Raw genomic sequence first — 17,080 nt, 5'->3', positions numbered from 1 at the left:
ATACTTAAATGATGAGGGAAAAAATAAATGCATGAGCTTAGCAGGATATGCGTCTAAATTAATGGTCAACTATAGGGATCATAGATTTTTTTCTATGGGTTAGAGAGAAAGGAAACTTTTTATGGAAACTTTCATTTATTTTGTGAATTCAGCTGTGAAAACTAGCAGCTTCTATCACATAATTCATTTCAGGTTAACAAATGTCCTATTCCTTTACGTAAGATTGATAGTTAATAGTTGTGGACTGATACTGACACTGCAACATTTATTTAGAAATGCTTATTGACTGCAATGCATATTAAAAACAGAAGTTAAAGGGTTATTCTCTTATGGAAGGAGAACATTGCTGGATGCTGTTGATAGATACACTTTCAAGAAAGCAAAATAGGCATAAACTGTTTTCGAAACATTTTTTACTCTCGAGATATTCAAAGAGAATTTCAAATGTAGCAGTGAGAAATATCAGTATGTTTACTAATAAAAAATAATATTCAGTGGGAGAGCAAATTTGTAGGAAATAAAACTTTCAGTTATTTCAGAAATTGAGGAAAACTGTCCTCAGTGATAAAGAAGGTGAACAGAGCTGTTTTAGAACTTAAGAACTCTTGATTACTATGTGTAAGGAAGGCAGGACACCAGCATGGCTAAGTAAGGGCACCTTGGTCAAATGGAAGTGTAAAAAGGAAACGCACAGGAAATGGAATCAGAGACATGTGTTGTAAGGAGAATACAGGGATGCTGCCTAGATGTGCAAAGATAAGGTCAGGAAAGATAAGGCACAGTTGGAATTCAGTTGGAGCTGAATTTGGGGATGTGAAGAATATTAAGAAATTTATTATTTACAGGTGTGTTGGCCAGAAAAGGATGATTAAAGAAAAATATATCCCCTCAGGTAAATAAGTCCAGAGAAATAGTGAAAACACATTGGTCATTGGAGGTTGAAGTAATTTTTTGCCACAGCATTAAATAATAATCTCTCTTCCTACATTTTTCAAATTCCCAAACCTCAAGGTCGTAATGTAAGGAATTAAGTCCTTCCCCTCATCCCAGGACAAGATTAGGATTGAGACCTCCTGAGGGATCTGAACATACAGAAGTTCCTGGGATCTGACAGCATGCATTACATGGTCCTGAGGAAGTTGGTTGTCAAGATTTTCTCCTATTTGAAAAGTCATGGCAGTTGGGTCAGTCTCCCATGACTGGAAAATGAGAAACATCACAACCATTATTAAAAAAAAATTAAAATTTCACAGAATCACAGAACATACTGACTTGGAAGGGATCCAGAAGGATCATCAGGTCCAACTTAAAGGCCCTGCACAACACAATTCCCAGGAGTCACACTGTGAGACCAAGAACAAATACTTCTTCAATTCTGTCAAGTCTGGTTCTCTGACCAATTCCCTGGGGATTCTGTTCCAGTGCTCAACCCTCCTCCGGGTAAGAATCTCTTCCACACACCCAACCTAAATCTCCCCTGACACAACTTCAGGCCATGTCTGGTACTTCTTCTTTCATATTCCTGTATACCTAGGATCTCCTGTTACCCTTGCAAACAGATTTTTTTTTTTTTTCATGGAGAAAATGATAATGTAACTTGAAAATCTGTTGAGTGAACAGAAGAAATTGTGTATGGGTACATACATAAGCATTTTGGTTTAGTGTGTCCACTACTGCAAATAATTCAATCAAAACATATATAAAAAAGAAAGTACTTGCAATAGTTTTGTTGATCAAAATTCCTGCTCTTTATTCACTGTTAAAATATTTCAGCGCTCACTGAACAGCTAGAAATTACAAAGGAAAAATGCAGAGCTTAGTGAAGAGTAGAATTTGTAAAAATTAATTAACCCTTTAGTCAAACATTTTATTGTAAATGTAATATATGTTAGTATAATTTGTGTTTTATTGTACACATATAAAATCAAGTATAAAAACATGTTTTATGTAAAAAACACAAGCAACTTGAGATTGCAAAAGCAGCTGCTGGAAAACCAGGAATTTGCAAGAAAACGACCCAGCAGTTAAGATAACACCGAGAAGAGGTGGGTCCACCCAAGCAAGATAAGCACTCTAACGACCCGGTGATTAACGTCTGATACAGACCTGATCTGATTCTCCAGGACCGTGCATCTCAATGTTGGTTTCCAAAAAAAAAAACTACACAGACAAAAAAAACTCACCACGATTCTGCATCTCAAAGCCTGCTTCCTGAAAAAACACTCAAACTGCATCTCGGTCTCAGAAAACTCATCAGCGATCCAGCAGCAGAAATATGAACATGTAACAACACAAGAAAAAGAAAGAAACTGAAACTGCATGGCCTCAAGCTAAAAAAACTGTATAAAACACAGCTCTCCAAAAGACAAGTTGTGAACTTGGGGGAATCAGTGTGACAGAGGCTGTACAGAGTTCACCCAGAGCTGATCCCGGGCTCGACGCTGACAGTGATTGTGGTTGTTTCCAAAATTCGATTTTGCAAATTTTTCAATAAAATTGTTATTGATAAATTTGGCTGAATTTCGTTTATAACAGGAAAGATGATTAATTTGCACCTACTACACATTGAACTCCATGTTTTCCAGGGAGTAAAGGTATTCAGACAATCTGAATTTAGGTTATATTTTTCCCTGCTATTGAGCATCTTTCTTTCATCCACTAGAAGACACTAGACAGTTGACTTAGAATCTAAATATGATGTAACTCCACAGAGTAAAAGATGATACATCTGTGTAAACACCTTACCGTGGCTTTAAATACTATTTCAACACTCTCTCCAATGGTCTTCAGCCTATGAATAATGTGGACAATACAGTTTGCTTGTTTATATCTTGATGGTCCTGGTGTGGCAGTTTACAGTCGAAACAACACAGGAATGAATTCTTTGAGGCTGTGCGACTTAGAAGCTTATTAAAAGACATGGGAAAAGTATGGAAGCACATACACATATAGTGTAAACTACAGGAGGAATATACCTTCTCAGGACATTAGATGAAAGATTGATATAGACAAGGTAGGCTGAAAATTTTCTTAAATACTATTAAAAGATAAAAATTTCAAGTGGAACTTACTGCTGAAGCTTTCTCTTGCCTCTCATCACACAATTTTGTGTTGATAGTGAAAGGAATGATGAGCTTGTCTTTACAAACAAGCTGTGGGTCAGTTGATAAGATTGTTATAAATTTGTATTGTGATATTGGCTTTCACAGATGAATATTATATGTTAAATACTTTTTAGCTATGTATGTACTTTTTTTCTTGCTAACAAGTCTTAAGCTTAAAAGAATTTCCTAGGTACAAGGCAAGGAAACCCCAGAGGGCAAGGACAGTGGGGCCCAAGCTGTTATCAAGAGAACAATAGAGGCCAAACTGTTATCAGCGGAAGATATGAAACCCAGCTGTCCTCAGGGGAAGGATGATGGCCCCAGACTGTTATCTGCCCTGACCATTTGCAAAAAGAAAGGAAACCAAACTCCAGAATAATGCTGACCAGCAAGAATAATGATGACCAGCAAAAAATATATGTTGACCAGCAGAAAATAAAACTGTGAAGAGCATGATCCAAGAAGGCGGAACCAGGGAGGGGACATGCTTGAATATGCATTAACCCCTCACAGCAAGGAGGGGATAAAAAGAGTATTCCCTGAGATACCAGGTGTGTTCCTGGCAAGGCGCCAGGGCACCCGGCCGTTTTAACCCTTTGCTTTATTTCTTTTGTCTCCTAATTGTCTTTTATTTATATTAAATTATTTTTATAATTTATTAAGTGAATCTCGTTTTTAAGAAGATGTAGCTATCAGTGAGAGACGACAGGAACAATGGGATGGATTCCAGAAGAAGATCAAAGAGGCACTGAAAGAACACTATAAATTCCATCAAAGTTAAGAAGGGATTATGCATTGGGGGTGGGGGGGGGAAGGTATCGCCGCCGGTATCAGGCGTTCCGGGAAGTTTGTACCTCTCAAGTACCTCAGCCTATGGGGAAAGAGAGAAGGGACAAGCGGCCGGGAATTAGGATAAAAAGGAGGCTGCACCCTCCAAAAATTTGAGAGACCCCAGGGGAATGCCCCATGGCCTCTCCCTTTATTCAAATAAAGTAAAAGGACTCCTCTGTCTCCTTTTTGGACATAAACCTCTGGTGTTTGTGGATTAATTTTCCTGACAATAGGTTTGACTTTATACTAAAGAAGCTGCTTTAGTCAAAATTTTATCACCTTCTCTGCTGTAATCATGACTAATTCTTAAGGTTTATTGTGATTCAACTAATTTGAAAAAGAAACTGCAATTAAACAAGAATAAAAAATACAGTGTTTTGCAGCAACATCAACAAAAAAGAAAACTCCCCAATGGAATCTGCTTAACCCTATAAATCCATGATTTTCTTCCACTTCTGCTCTCAAGATTGTAAATATTCTAATTCTTCAAAGGTCACTATTCTTAGGTACATAACAAATTTGTATCCATTTTAATAGACACATCATGTCAAGTATATTTTTAATATTTTGAAAACACGTGAAATTATTATTCCATTTTTATACTGGCTTTGTGCATCTCAAGTCAGGACTTGCATTCAAACTTCCTCAGTTGTATTTCCAGCTACTGAACACTTCATAAATAACATCATGTCAAAGTAAAGAAAAAAGCCCCCACCAACAGAGAAACAAATAATAAAATTTCTGCAAAAGAACCAAGCTACATGAAGTTTAGTACAAAATATGGTTAAAAGAGAAGAAAAAGCCATTTCTTAGTGGTTTACTTGACCCGAAAGGTTGTTCTTTATTTTGTGTTTCAGTTTCAGACCAATATATTTCTTCTTGTATTTTGATTGTGTATATGAGAAATATGTGGAGTTAATTTTATAATAGGTATGTGTCCTGGTTTGGGGCTAATTTGTTTCCTCTAAAGGGCAGAATTCAGCAGCCCCTTCTTCAACCGGTTTGGGAGCCAATCTCCTTCGAGAAAAGTGGGAAAACCTGTTTATTTAACAATCAAAGTACTCACAAACATGAGGAAATGAATAATATTAAACAGTGGAACCTGTCGTTGTTCTGAAGAGACGGCAAATTCAGACAGTTCTTCTGTAGTCCAGGGAGTCCTTCCGTGGGGTGTGGCTCGGCACGCTCGGTCTCTCGCAGCCCCGCCGGGGCTCGTCGGGGCCGCTGGGGAGGGAGCGGGGCCCGGGACACCGGCCTGGTGTTCTGGGCCTGAGAGAGGCCGAACAGGACCTGAAAAAAAAAAAAAAAACAAACAACGTAAAAAACAGTCTTGGAGAAAACCTTTCTTGGCGTATCTAATGAGGAAAACCAGCTAAAAAACCAAGGAGAACTCCCCGTTTTTGTCTCAGCAAAAATGATGTACCAGCATCATAAAGTCACTGCAGGACAGTATGGAAGAAATTGTTTTTATGTACAAAAAATCATTAGAGTATTCGTCATGCTATTACAATGCAATACTTGAAGCAAAACAAAATATTTCTCTTTTGTTTACAAATGTATGTGAACAACTTTTGGAAATACAAAAAGCTTGTGTGTGGCTCAAAGAATTTTACAGTCTTATATAGAAAATACCTACCTGTATGAAATATAGGTGTTAAAGTACCCGAACTATAATAAATTTTGATGTTATAATAATTATATAAAAGGTATAATTTTGCCAGTAACAGCTGCTTTAACAGCATCATGACTATCAGATAATTCCAATTCTAATGCTAAAGAGTCAAACACACCAATATTGAAAGGGGTGTAAGTGTAACAGAATCTGAAATTTGTGATTGATCCTCACTGTGTGCCAAGGTCTTGCTTCTAACTGTAATTAATACTATTCTGGATTTAAATTTTATACTCCTTGCTTTTCTTTGGCAAATAAAATATTGACATAATGAACTGGAGTCTTTATATGCATAAAACATAGCATTGATTTTAACTGACTTTCTTAGAAGTCTTTTTTTGGAACAATTTTTTCTAAGAAAATCTAATAAGGAGATGTTATTTAGGCACCTCAGGCTAAACAATTGACAATGCATGTATCAATAATAGTAATTTTTGGAATTAATTCTATCTTTTCTTTTTGCCAATATACCCAGTTTTCATTATGGCTTCCAAATTTTGCCTGACAATGCCAGTTCTATTTCCAAGCAGTTATCAGAAACCCTGTCACTAGTTCAGTGACAGAAAATGCAGATACTTTATGTAAATAATGTGTTTGCCATCCAGGATGAAGTTCATCACCTTGCATTGGGCTCACAAAGGCTCTCTCTCACCCAGCTAAACCACAAACTAAAATTTTACATTGTGTATGTGTCCTTTTGGGGAGCCTGTGTGCTGAAATAAACTTCACCAGCATGAATAACTAGGGATGGTATGACCCAATAGCAATAACTGCTGCCTGTGGTACAAATTAGTCCTGGAACAGCCCATGAACAAAACTGATTAATTCCTTCTACTTTAAATGCAGCTGTGCTCAGAAAATTTACTCTTAAAATATCAGTTTTGAACTTGTAACTAATGTTTTACAAATTCAGTTTTTGAGTGTGTAACTCAAACCTGCATTCCTTGTGAGACTTGAAAGACATAAAGGACACACTGGGTGGGTTCATTCTTTCAGTTCCATGTATTCTTGCAGTTATCCAACACAGAAAACAGAAGTTCTGCTAGGAAGCAGAGTTAGAAAATTTCCCTCATTAATCTGACACACAATTTGTCTAGGGGATCATAATTTCTGAGTACACTTGATATTAATTTTGGAGAAGCAGGTAGTCTCTTACATTTTGCAGACCTAAACCATCTTTTTTCTGTAAACAGGGACTGTGGTTTAGAACTATCTGGAAATCCAGTACATTTTTTTCTTTTTCTACTACTGATGTAGAGCTTTTAATGAGATTATAAATTTTCCTCACTCTCTTTAAGACAGAAAAATTTAGCAAACTACTTTCACTGTTGTGTTTTTCCCATCTCATGTCTGTAAAAATGGACTGGATTTTCTTGAGACACTGGTTCCTGACATAATGAATGCTTTTGGAATTCATTTTTCAGCATTTATTTTTAATGGCATCTTTTTTAAGTTCTTAAGACTTTTATGATTTTGCGGTTTATGTGTTACAGTGGTAGTGCTCTGTTGAGAATTGGACTTGATGATCTTAAAGGTTCCTTCCAACCCTGAAGATTCTTTGATTCTATGATAATAAAAACTTTTTTTTTTCTGATCTCAGTCTTTTGATGAAAATAGCAAAGTCATATGATTTTCACTAAGACTTTATCTTCATTTAGAGTGTGGCCTGTTTCACAGTGCAGTCTTGTTTGTTTGCTGCAGCTATTCAATAAGCCCAAGTAAGGTTTTTACATGAAATATTGTGAATGCTTTTCTTTTTTCTTTAATCAGACTACAAGCTAGAATTAGTAGTTCTGATTACTTAAACAGTGAGCTTTATACAGATAAACATTATTTGATCTCATTGATCAGACTGAGCAAAGAAGTAATGAAGTAAACTAAAGGAAGTCCATGAAATTTAATATGCATTTCTTGTAAGACTGAAGAATTATTGATACAGATGTGGTTCTATAATATATGTGCACTATTTGATTTCCAAAAATTATTACTGAATATACAGCATATGAACAACAAATTTGATTTGATCTTTGGGATCTTTGATTAGATTTTATCAACAGGAATGTTGTGTACTAGACATGCCATTATGTATCTGGATACCTGTGAAATGGTTTTTGTAGAGGTTGGATTTGGCTGAACACTCTTAAATTCACATCAATAATAAAGCAAAACAAAACTCACATATGTCTTTGAAAGTATGCAAATATGCATTTGTGCTTTTCCCAGCCTAATGTCTATGCTTATGCAGAAAGTGCCCATATAGTGTGCTGAGCCAAAGAGCTTCAGGGAATGTCAGTCTCACCTAAATACATCAATGACTTTGCTTCACCAAACAGCTCCTCAGATGTAGAATCCTGCTAAGTCTTCCTTGCTGTAGAATTATTTGTGTTTTAAATAATGTGTACGTATACAGAAACATCTTAATGAAGTAAAATCTTTGTCTATTCTTTTCACTTCTCTTCCATTTGGTGTTGAGTATGTCTGAAAAAGTTTATATAATCAATGTTCATAAGTAGGTGCTTAGTGCTAAGATCTGTCTGCACTAAGAAGTGCATTCTAGGGCAGATTCTAGTATGAATTCCTAGATAATATATTTCAATGACTGGATGATGATGATGATCTAATTTTACGAAGTGTTTCATCACAAAAATCATTATTACTGAAAGCCATATTGTACAAAATAATCCACTTCCTGGAATTCTATAAATTAGTTATAATCTTATAGATAATAGTTTCAAGGAAAGTTTCAGAAAATCTAGATATATCAGCTGTTAATTAGTTGCAATATTTGCTCAGCTGTTGCTTAGATTTCTAAATCTCTACTACCTAACACTTTAAGAAACTTCAATGAGTGTTTTTAAGGCTTGACTACAATTGTTTGGTTATTTTGGACAAAATATTAGCCAGAACAGTCAGAGTGTATTTCTCTATGAGTATTGCATTTATTTCACTAGAAATATAACCTGGATTCATTTTTTCATCTTCTAAAGGGATTGAATTTGAGATTTCTGTTCAGTTTGGTGAGGTTCACAGTACTAAAATACTGGGTACTAGCCCCTCTTGTGCAACAACTTTCACCCAGCGTATTAAACCCTAAGAGAGAGTTAGGAGAGAGAACAGACATGAATACTTTCAGGCTGTGCCCAGTCACAGTTTCTTTCGGCACTCGGTTTTTGTAAATAATTTGTATTTCACATTAACAAGCATTAAACAAAGGATACTTTATTTTTCTTAAAAACTATTCTTACTCAAAGCCTTTCTCTGTGTGCTTGCTTTACTTATGAAGAAGAAAAGCTTTTAATTATTTACTTTTTAAAGTTTTCAAAGAGAAATGTGCTATCTTCAAGATTTTAAGTTCATACACATAGGGAATGAAGTAGTACACACTTAGGAGTTTTATTCAACTTACATCCCTCTGAGTGCTGAGAACAAATTGAAACATATATATAATGCCTTAAATTCTGATAAGAAATTTATTATACTGTGCCAGAACAAAATTAGGGGAGAGGAGAGACTTCATTCATTACAGCATTCTAAATTTTTAAACTTTCTTCAGTGAGCTTTTGATTCCTTTCTCTATAATTCTTCTTTCCTCTTGCTAGGCTATGTCTTTTCTGTCTGTGACTAAAGGCAGTAAAAAAGGTATTCCATGTTTGTCTTTGTACAATGTGTTATTTTAGGCACAATCCTGGGAGAATAGACTGTAGAATTTTATATCATTTGTCAAAGCATTTATGTATCAGATGACAAAAGGATAGACTAATCCTGTTGCTATAGAATGATGCAATCTTTTTAAATAAGAATCCCTGATCAAAACAAAAATCTTTGTAATTACACTGCAAAATTTCATTATTATATTTCTTTGTGATTTGGCTAGCACACTTTAAATGTCTGCCTTTGATTAGGTCCATTGACATAGGTAATGTGGAACCACTATTTTTTACATTTTTTCATCATACACATTTGCACTATCAGCTTCTCTTCTGCACAGGGAATCTCTGCCTCTAGCATGTATTTTAGTGCCTCTCAAGGTAGAACAGGATTGTTAGGATTGTTAGGTAGTTATTTGGTCTAATTTATGATTTTAAAAAAATAAATATTTATTATCTAAACTCTCTGAGTGACTTTTCACAAAATTTCATGTCTTGGAACTTCTGCTAACAAAAGATATGTTTCAGGTAAGCTTATTTTAATCTGTCAGTCTGTCATAAAAGCACATGGGATTGTACTTTGGAGCTGAGTTAACTGCTACTAGTTTAGAGCTGGTAGATAATTTAAGGGATAGTATACTCTGGCTGCAGAATTTTTAAACTTCGAGAATTTGGCTGGGTGTCATGGGGTGACTTTACCTTTAAGATAGCTTTGGGAGCTAAGGAAGTTGAAGCTGCTGGTGGCTGATGGGAGTCTTTTCTCCTGACCAATTATCGGTCATTTCTAAGAATTGACAGCAGTTTTGACCATTAAAAAGTGAGATCAACTTGTGAACATCGCCTTAAGATGTAAAACCAGAGTTCTCTTGTTCTCTTTGTGTTTTTGGCCTCTGACAAGGTAACAAGGCTCTGTCTCGGCCTCCTCCCCCCGCTCCAGGCCGGACAAGGCCGCAGAAGGCGGAGAGGGGGGAGAGGAGAGAAATGGAGACGGCCGGTCCGGCTTAGTTTGTAGTTTCTGCTGCTGGACTGAAACCTGACACCATGAACACTTGCAGCTTTTCCAAGACTTTAATTCTTTTACTATCTGGATAAAACGTACAGATTACTCTTTTTTCCCAGAGAAACAGAGACAATCTACATGAAGAAGACAGTGAAGAAAAGAGTTAAGTTTTAGATGGGGAAGAGAGAATAAGGAGATGCTTTATAAGCTGAAATATTTTTCTGTTAAAGCTATGGAGATGGACAATAGTGTTTTGAAAAAACTCCTTAAATTCCTGACAGAGTATATTGGGAGGAATGGAGTGTTCAAAGTGTGGATTTTGAGCAAAAGAGAGAGTAATTGTAATACAGTGAGGTGAGATTTGAGGCCTTGAGGGCAATGAGAAAACTGTTTTCCAGAGAAGCTCACAGAGACAGATGAAGAGAACTTTTGCCTTTGAATAAGTCATCCTTAAAAAAATGACATCCCTAGACTCATTGACCCATAACACACCTCAGAGTGATGTGAAATGGGAGGAGTGAACTGATGGCAGGATTTCCGGGCAGCTGGCATCAGAGAAATGGAAAACTATAACAGAAATAGTTTTCTCGTGAGAAACCCCATAGATTAGCAGAAGAAGACTTCTGTTTCTCTACAAAGGCTGATGAAAATACTTTAGCAGGAACTGGGACTGTTTTAAACACCAAAGTTCCAAAGTTTTTTGTCTCTATGTTGTCATGTGAACAAGAGAATGGCCGGGAAAATGAAATTCACAAATCTAAACCACTACACTTGGCAACAGAAAAATCTCCCCTCGCTTGAACACTTTCTCCCCACATTATCCCAAAAATTTCCCGATTTAACAGAATCAGCATCCATCTTCAAATGTTTAAAAATGCAATGACTAAACCTCTTTAACTCCCCTTTAGAAAACTTAAAATCTCCCGCTTTTACGGTGCCCACAACTTGGACGTAAAAGTCCCTCTCAAGAGGGGTCAGTCTCGATCTCGAGGACAGATTTCCCATCCTTCTTCACTCCCCACCAAGCAGTAAAATAGCAATGAAAAGAAAAGCCCAAAACCCCTTCACAGGATTGACTTACAATTTCTCTTTGGCAGATGCCAACAGGCAAAAAGAAAGCTGGTGGGCGGGTGGTCACCTGGCGGCCGGTCCTCAAGGGCTCCTCCTCCTTGCCCCAGATGGTGGGCGAGGGTCCCGGTCGCAGCCTCTCGGATCACCTCTTGCTAAAACGCAAGAAGGCCTCCTGGAGGGGTAGCAGCTCCAACAGCGACATGCTCCACACGTAAAACTGCAGGCAGACGCTTCCCCAGGGCCTTTTTGAATGCCCCGTGGTGAGCACCAGTTGCTGTGGCGGCGGAGATGGCAGGGGTGCCGTGACGAGCGGGAAGAAGCGGTCCGCGGTTGGACTGCCCGGGGACACGGGCACATCCTCTGCCTGGTGACTGATTTCAGCTCAGCTCAGCTCAGCAGCAGCGTGCAGGCGACGCGCAGAAGAGAGACTAGAGCGCTGTGTGGCGTTCCACAGAGAACTAGCCTTTCTTAAAGCAGGGCCCTCGGCGAAGGGAGCCAGTGACAGCAGCTCTCCCGAACAGGGGAAAAACTGGGGTATTTCTAGGGGAGGAGAGGGGTGGGGGGAAAACTGGGATACATGTATTGGGGTAGGATGGCAGGGGAGAGCAGCAATAGAGTGTAACACTTTAACATAACTAACTCCAAGATCTCTGGGAGTGACACTTTTCTCTCTCTGAGATCAAGTGCCATGCCTCCAAGGGAGAGCCAGGATCTCTGGATCAGCTGCTTGCCTGGCCCCCACGATAATGCACAATTATTCAATCTGCTAAAGACTCTATGTCATGGCATCCAAGCCAGAACCTACCATTATTATATTTTACACATCAGGAGTCATGCAAATCTACCAGGTTCTATCACAGAAGGCAAGGCCAGAGCAGATACGCTGGTGAGCCCTGCCTGGCCAGCACCACAGCCAGACACACTAGCACAAGCAAAAGCATCACATGATTTCTTCCATCAGGGTGTTTGAGCCCTACAACAGCAATTCCAACTGACAAACACAGAGGCTCATAATATTGTTAGCACCCGTGCTGACTGCCAGGGCCACACTGCACCACTGCAGCTGCGGGTAAACCCTCGTGGACTGCATGCCTGACAAATCTGCCCAACCCATGTCACACACATCCCTGAATTTGGACGCTCACAATATGTACACTTAGCCACTGATACCTTCTCATCAGCAATATGGGCTACAGTGCACACAGGAGAAAAGGGTCGGGATGCCATTGCACACTGGCGGTCAGCCTTTGCTGTTTTGGGCATCCCTCACACCATCAAAACAGACAATGGCCCTGCATACACTTGACAGCAAACAAGACACTTCCTACGGCTCTGGGCTGTAGCACACCACACAGGAATTCCTCAAATAGCAATGGGACAAGCCATTGTGGAAAGAGCACATGGCAGTGCTCTTAAAACATATTAGTGGAAAAGAAAAGGCAGGAATGTCTGGTGAGGGTGAGACACCACAGAGCAAGATAGCTAAGGCTATTTACACACTAAATCACCTAACAGGATCGGAAAAGTCCCAGAGCCCAGTCATTTGAAATCCCTTTCTATCATTACAATTACATCTGGAGATGAGCAGTTGCCTAAAGCCAAGGTAATGGTGAAAGGCCTTCTCACTAAGAAGTGGGGAGGCCCATGGACGTTCATGACCTGGGGAAGGGGATATGCCTGTGTTTCCACAGACACTGCAACAGAATGGGGAGCTGCCGGATGTGTCTGTCCTGCTCTATGTCCTGCCCGGGAGCACAAACAACACCCTCCTGACAGAACCTCAATGGATGTAGTGGAGAAGATTGAAGAGGAGTGACCAGAACAACTTGTTCGTCTCCCTCATGGAAATCAGAGACTCTGGAAAAGGACAGTTCATTTAAAACCCCTTTGTTTACACATTGTTTTTCTGCTGAGTTGTTCTCACGGTTCTAAATGTTGAATGTTTTGGTTTCTTGTTTCTAGAGTTCAAGAACAATGTCAGTTCTAAGCAGTTTCTTGTTTTTGATGTTCAGTTGTAACTTGTAACAATAAGTAGTTAAGCCATGGCATGTTAGCTTGAAGGATTGTGATCTTACCTGCCAGTTCCTGGAAGTGAGTGTTGCAAACTCAATTTAGTACACCAAGCATGTTGCTAGCCGAAGGGAACTAAGTTAGTCAAATTAATTAAAAAACTTCAAATGAAACCTATGCTGTAGCTGTTATCATGTCTGCAAAGGGCCCTTGCAGCTAAGACAACCGAGAGCAATTTCTGTTTTTTGAATGTAACTGAAAAGGGTGAATTGTTGCAGTAGTGTCACAGTGCAGCTGGTCTGGACTGGACAAAGGAAATCTAGACATAAGACAAATCTAGTCTGGCTGGCCTAATTTCTGTGTGAACCACTGCACACCACTGGCCAGGAGGCTGGGCAGGGAAAGAAGTATCAGCCAATGGCTGTCTGGCCCGGGAAATTTGAACTGAGTATTTAAGTGAGTTGTAAATAATAAATGAGGCTGTTTGTCTCATGAGCACCTGGAGCATGCGTTGTGCATTCTTTGTCTCCCCATCCACGACCATCACGCTCCACACACACCCACTCCTTCCCAAAGCTCCTTCCAGACAGCATCTGCTACAGACACATCCCCCGCTGCCATCCCTTGGCCAGGGGCCTCGTGGCTCATGCCAGACCCTTCTTTGTCCCGAGGAAGCCTCCTCCGGGGAAGGGGGGAGCCCCCCACAGCCCAGGATTCTCCAGCTCAGCCCCTCTAGAGCCAGGCCTCCTTCTGAGCCCCACATGCCCTGAGCCAAGTGGGGATTGGTGGCCATCTTGGCCACAGCAAGCACAAATAAATTGAGGTTCAAACATAGGACAAGAGAAAAAGGGCCAGCAAAACCTCAGCTCGGGGCATGAGGAGAGCAGACTTCAGGCTGCTCAGGGAACTGGTACGCAAGGTCCCCAGGAAAAATGTCATTGAGGGTGCTGGGCTCCATCATTGCTGGTCACTTTGGAAACATCACCTCCTAAGGGCACAGGAGCAGGCGATTCCCAAATGTTGGAAGCCAAGCAGGCAAGGCAGAGGGCTGGCTGCCTGAACAGGCAGCTTCTCTGAGAAAGAGGACGGAAAAGGAAGTTGTGCGCCCAGTGGAAGTGAGGTCAAGAGAAGAATACACAGATGTTTCTTGCCACTGGAGGGAGAAATTTGCTCTGGTGAAAGCTCAGCTGGAGATGAAGGTGGCCAGAAATGTGGGACACAATAAAAAGTGTTTTAAAATACATGAATGGGAAAAAAAAACATTGTAGAAATGACATTGTCCCCTTCTAGGGTGTGGATGGTCACCTCACAAACAGGGACAGAGACATGGTACAGGGGTTTAGTGCATTCTTTACCTCTGTCTTCAAAACTCATCCCTCTCTTCCCAGTGGAAAACATTGCATTGTACCAAGGGACACTGCAAAGTCCTTGAAGAGGGCAAGTCCTGCTCAGTGGAAAGCAAACCACCCCTGTTTGATCCACAGCACTCCCATCCAAACCCAACATGTGACAGCTATTGGGAAGAAAGACACCTTATCCCAGTCAAAGCCAGAGCAGTGGAAGCAGCATGAGCACTCCTTGGCAAATCCTGATTTATTTAGAACAGAGGCACTGCAGAAGTCAGTGAGCTGCTAACAAAAAACTCTTCCTGCCCTCAACGGCCAGTTCAGGAGAACTCCCCAGAGACAGAGGAACTCCCTTTGTCTCTGGAGGATTTTTTCCAGGCACAGAGTCGTGTTTGTTTCCAGCTGGCAGTGCTGCAGCATCTTGGGAGCTGTGCGGTTGACACTGCTGGCACCAGCACCCTTCCTGATGTGCCACCATTTGGTCCAGGGAACGATTCATTGCAACAGACCGAGCTCCCGTTCTTCCTTCCAGGCTTTTTCGGGCCACGTCCATCTTCAGAGATGAGCCACTTCTGCTGATCCCTGAGGTGGCCTGTGACGGCACAAAGGGGCTGAGAGCTGGCATGAGGCAGGGCTGTGATGTGCCACAGTTGTCCTGGCCACAGCACTGTGACATCATTGCCTTGGCGCTATACAACACGGGCCAGCACCCACAGCTGCCAGTGCAGTCGCGATGGGACGTGCCGGAGTCATGGATGACGGTGTTGTCCTGATGACTGCGCTTCTCCTGCTGCTGGCCGCTGTGGCTGTCTGGTGGGCTGTTGGCCACTGGCAACCATGGAGGCAGCAGAAAAGGAAGGTAAAGGCGTGCAAGCGCCGCTGGGTCCGGCCTAGGGGCTCACGGAGGAAGCGAGGAGCCCCTGTGGCTCCGAGATACTCCAGGCCCCTGGCGGCCCCTGGCAAGTGGCCACGTGCTCCCGCGAGCCCTCTGGGCAGCTCCTGCAGCTGGGGCTCCTGCATGGCAGTGGCCCAGGAGCTGCAGGAAGTGATGCTGCTGCTCTGGGATCGCAACGGGACATGTGTGCCACTCTACTCTGGGATGTGGCAGGCCCTCTGGAGAGAACTGGAGGAGCTGGTGAACCGAGGCCACCTGCCCTGCTGTGGCTCGTCTGGTTCCTCCAGAAGCCTGCATCACCCCAAGAGGCTGCTCCCAGGAAAGTTCTCCACCCCTGGGAAAGCCTCAAGCCCTGCAAGGATGGCCCACCAGCAGAGACCCACCATCCATGCAGGAAGCTCAGGCTGTCAGAGACCCTCCATTCTGCCAGGAGCCTCTGCTATCTCTGACAGCCTCCATCCCTCGCAGAGGCTCAGGGAGACCTGTCCGCCTGCACAGGGTGCAGAGCCCATGGACAGTTCTTCCAGCTCCCTTGGACTCACAGACTTCAACAAGAAGGGTACAACCCTGACCATTGACGTGGCCAGGGAAAGCCCAGAAGTCCAAGTGGGAGCCCAGCCCAAGCCAGGGGAGCCTTCTCAGGAGCAGCTGGCGGAGCAGCAAGCATCCTGGAAGCAGCAGTTGTCATCCCACAGCTGCCAGAATGCTGGGCAAGTTGTGCCAGCTGGCAACAGCCCAAGCCTGGTGGTGGAGACGACCCTCAAGACACCAAGGAGGTTCCTCCATCTCCAGGAAGCTGCCCCAAGACGGCCCTTGACTACCGCCAAGGCCTTTCTAAGAGCAGGTGAGATCTCCTGAGGAGCTGTCTGAGGCTGGCCCAGTGCTCTTGAGGGACACCCCAGGCCAGGCCATGGCCCCTGAGAGCAGCCCAGTCCCTGGCTGTTTCCAGTGCCTCTGATGGCACGGCTTCAAAAACCCGTCTGCTTTGCAGCTGCTCCTGGCACCCCCCTGTGCAAAGCCTTGGGCTGTAGCCCCGGCCGTTCTCAACAGCAGAGCGCAGCCCACAACGCCGGGGACAGTGACGGTGCCATCCAGCCACACTGCACTCCGGCTCCTGCAGCCTCTGCGTGCTCTGCTGTGCCAGCTCTGCTGCTCAACAGCCCGACGGCTGCAGGGCGGTGGCCACTGCTCGGCAGGCAGCAGGAAGCAGGTCAGAGCAACATGACCCACACCGGCCCGGCCCGCCGCACTGGCGGGCATCTGGGGAGGTTCCTGGGCACAAGGCTGATGGCTCGGTCTCGGTCGCAGGGCAAAAGAAGAAGCTGCAGGAGCTGTACCAGCTGGGTCCGCAGCTGGGGAGGGGTGGCTTCGGCACCGTTTTCTCAGGCATCCGCCTCTCGGATGGGAGCCCTGTGAGTGGCCGTGATGGCCGGGCGTGCCAGGAGGGTGAGGGATGGGGAGGGGCAGGACTTCTTGAGCTAAGCCTCTCTCTCTCTCTCTCTCT

The sequence above is a fragment of the Pseudopodoces humilis genome, chromosome 1 (genome assembly GCF_049639895.1).
Source record: "Pseudopodoces humilis isolate 2021_Gansu_Grassland_sample_001 chromosome 1, ASM4963989v1, whole genome shotgun sequence".
NCBI lineage: Eukaryota > Metazoa > Chordata > Aves > Passeriformes > Paridae > Pseudopodoces > Pseudopodoces humilis.
Note: the sequence above shows the minus strand (reverse complement) of the source record.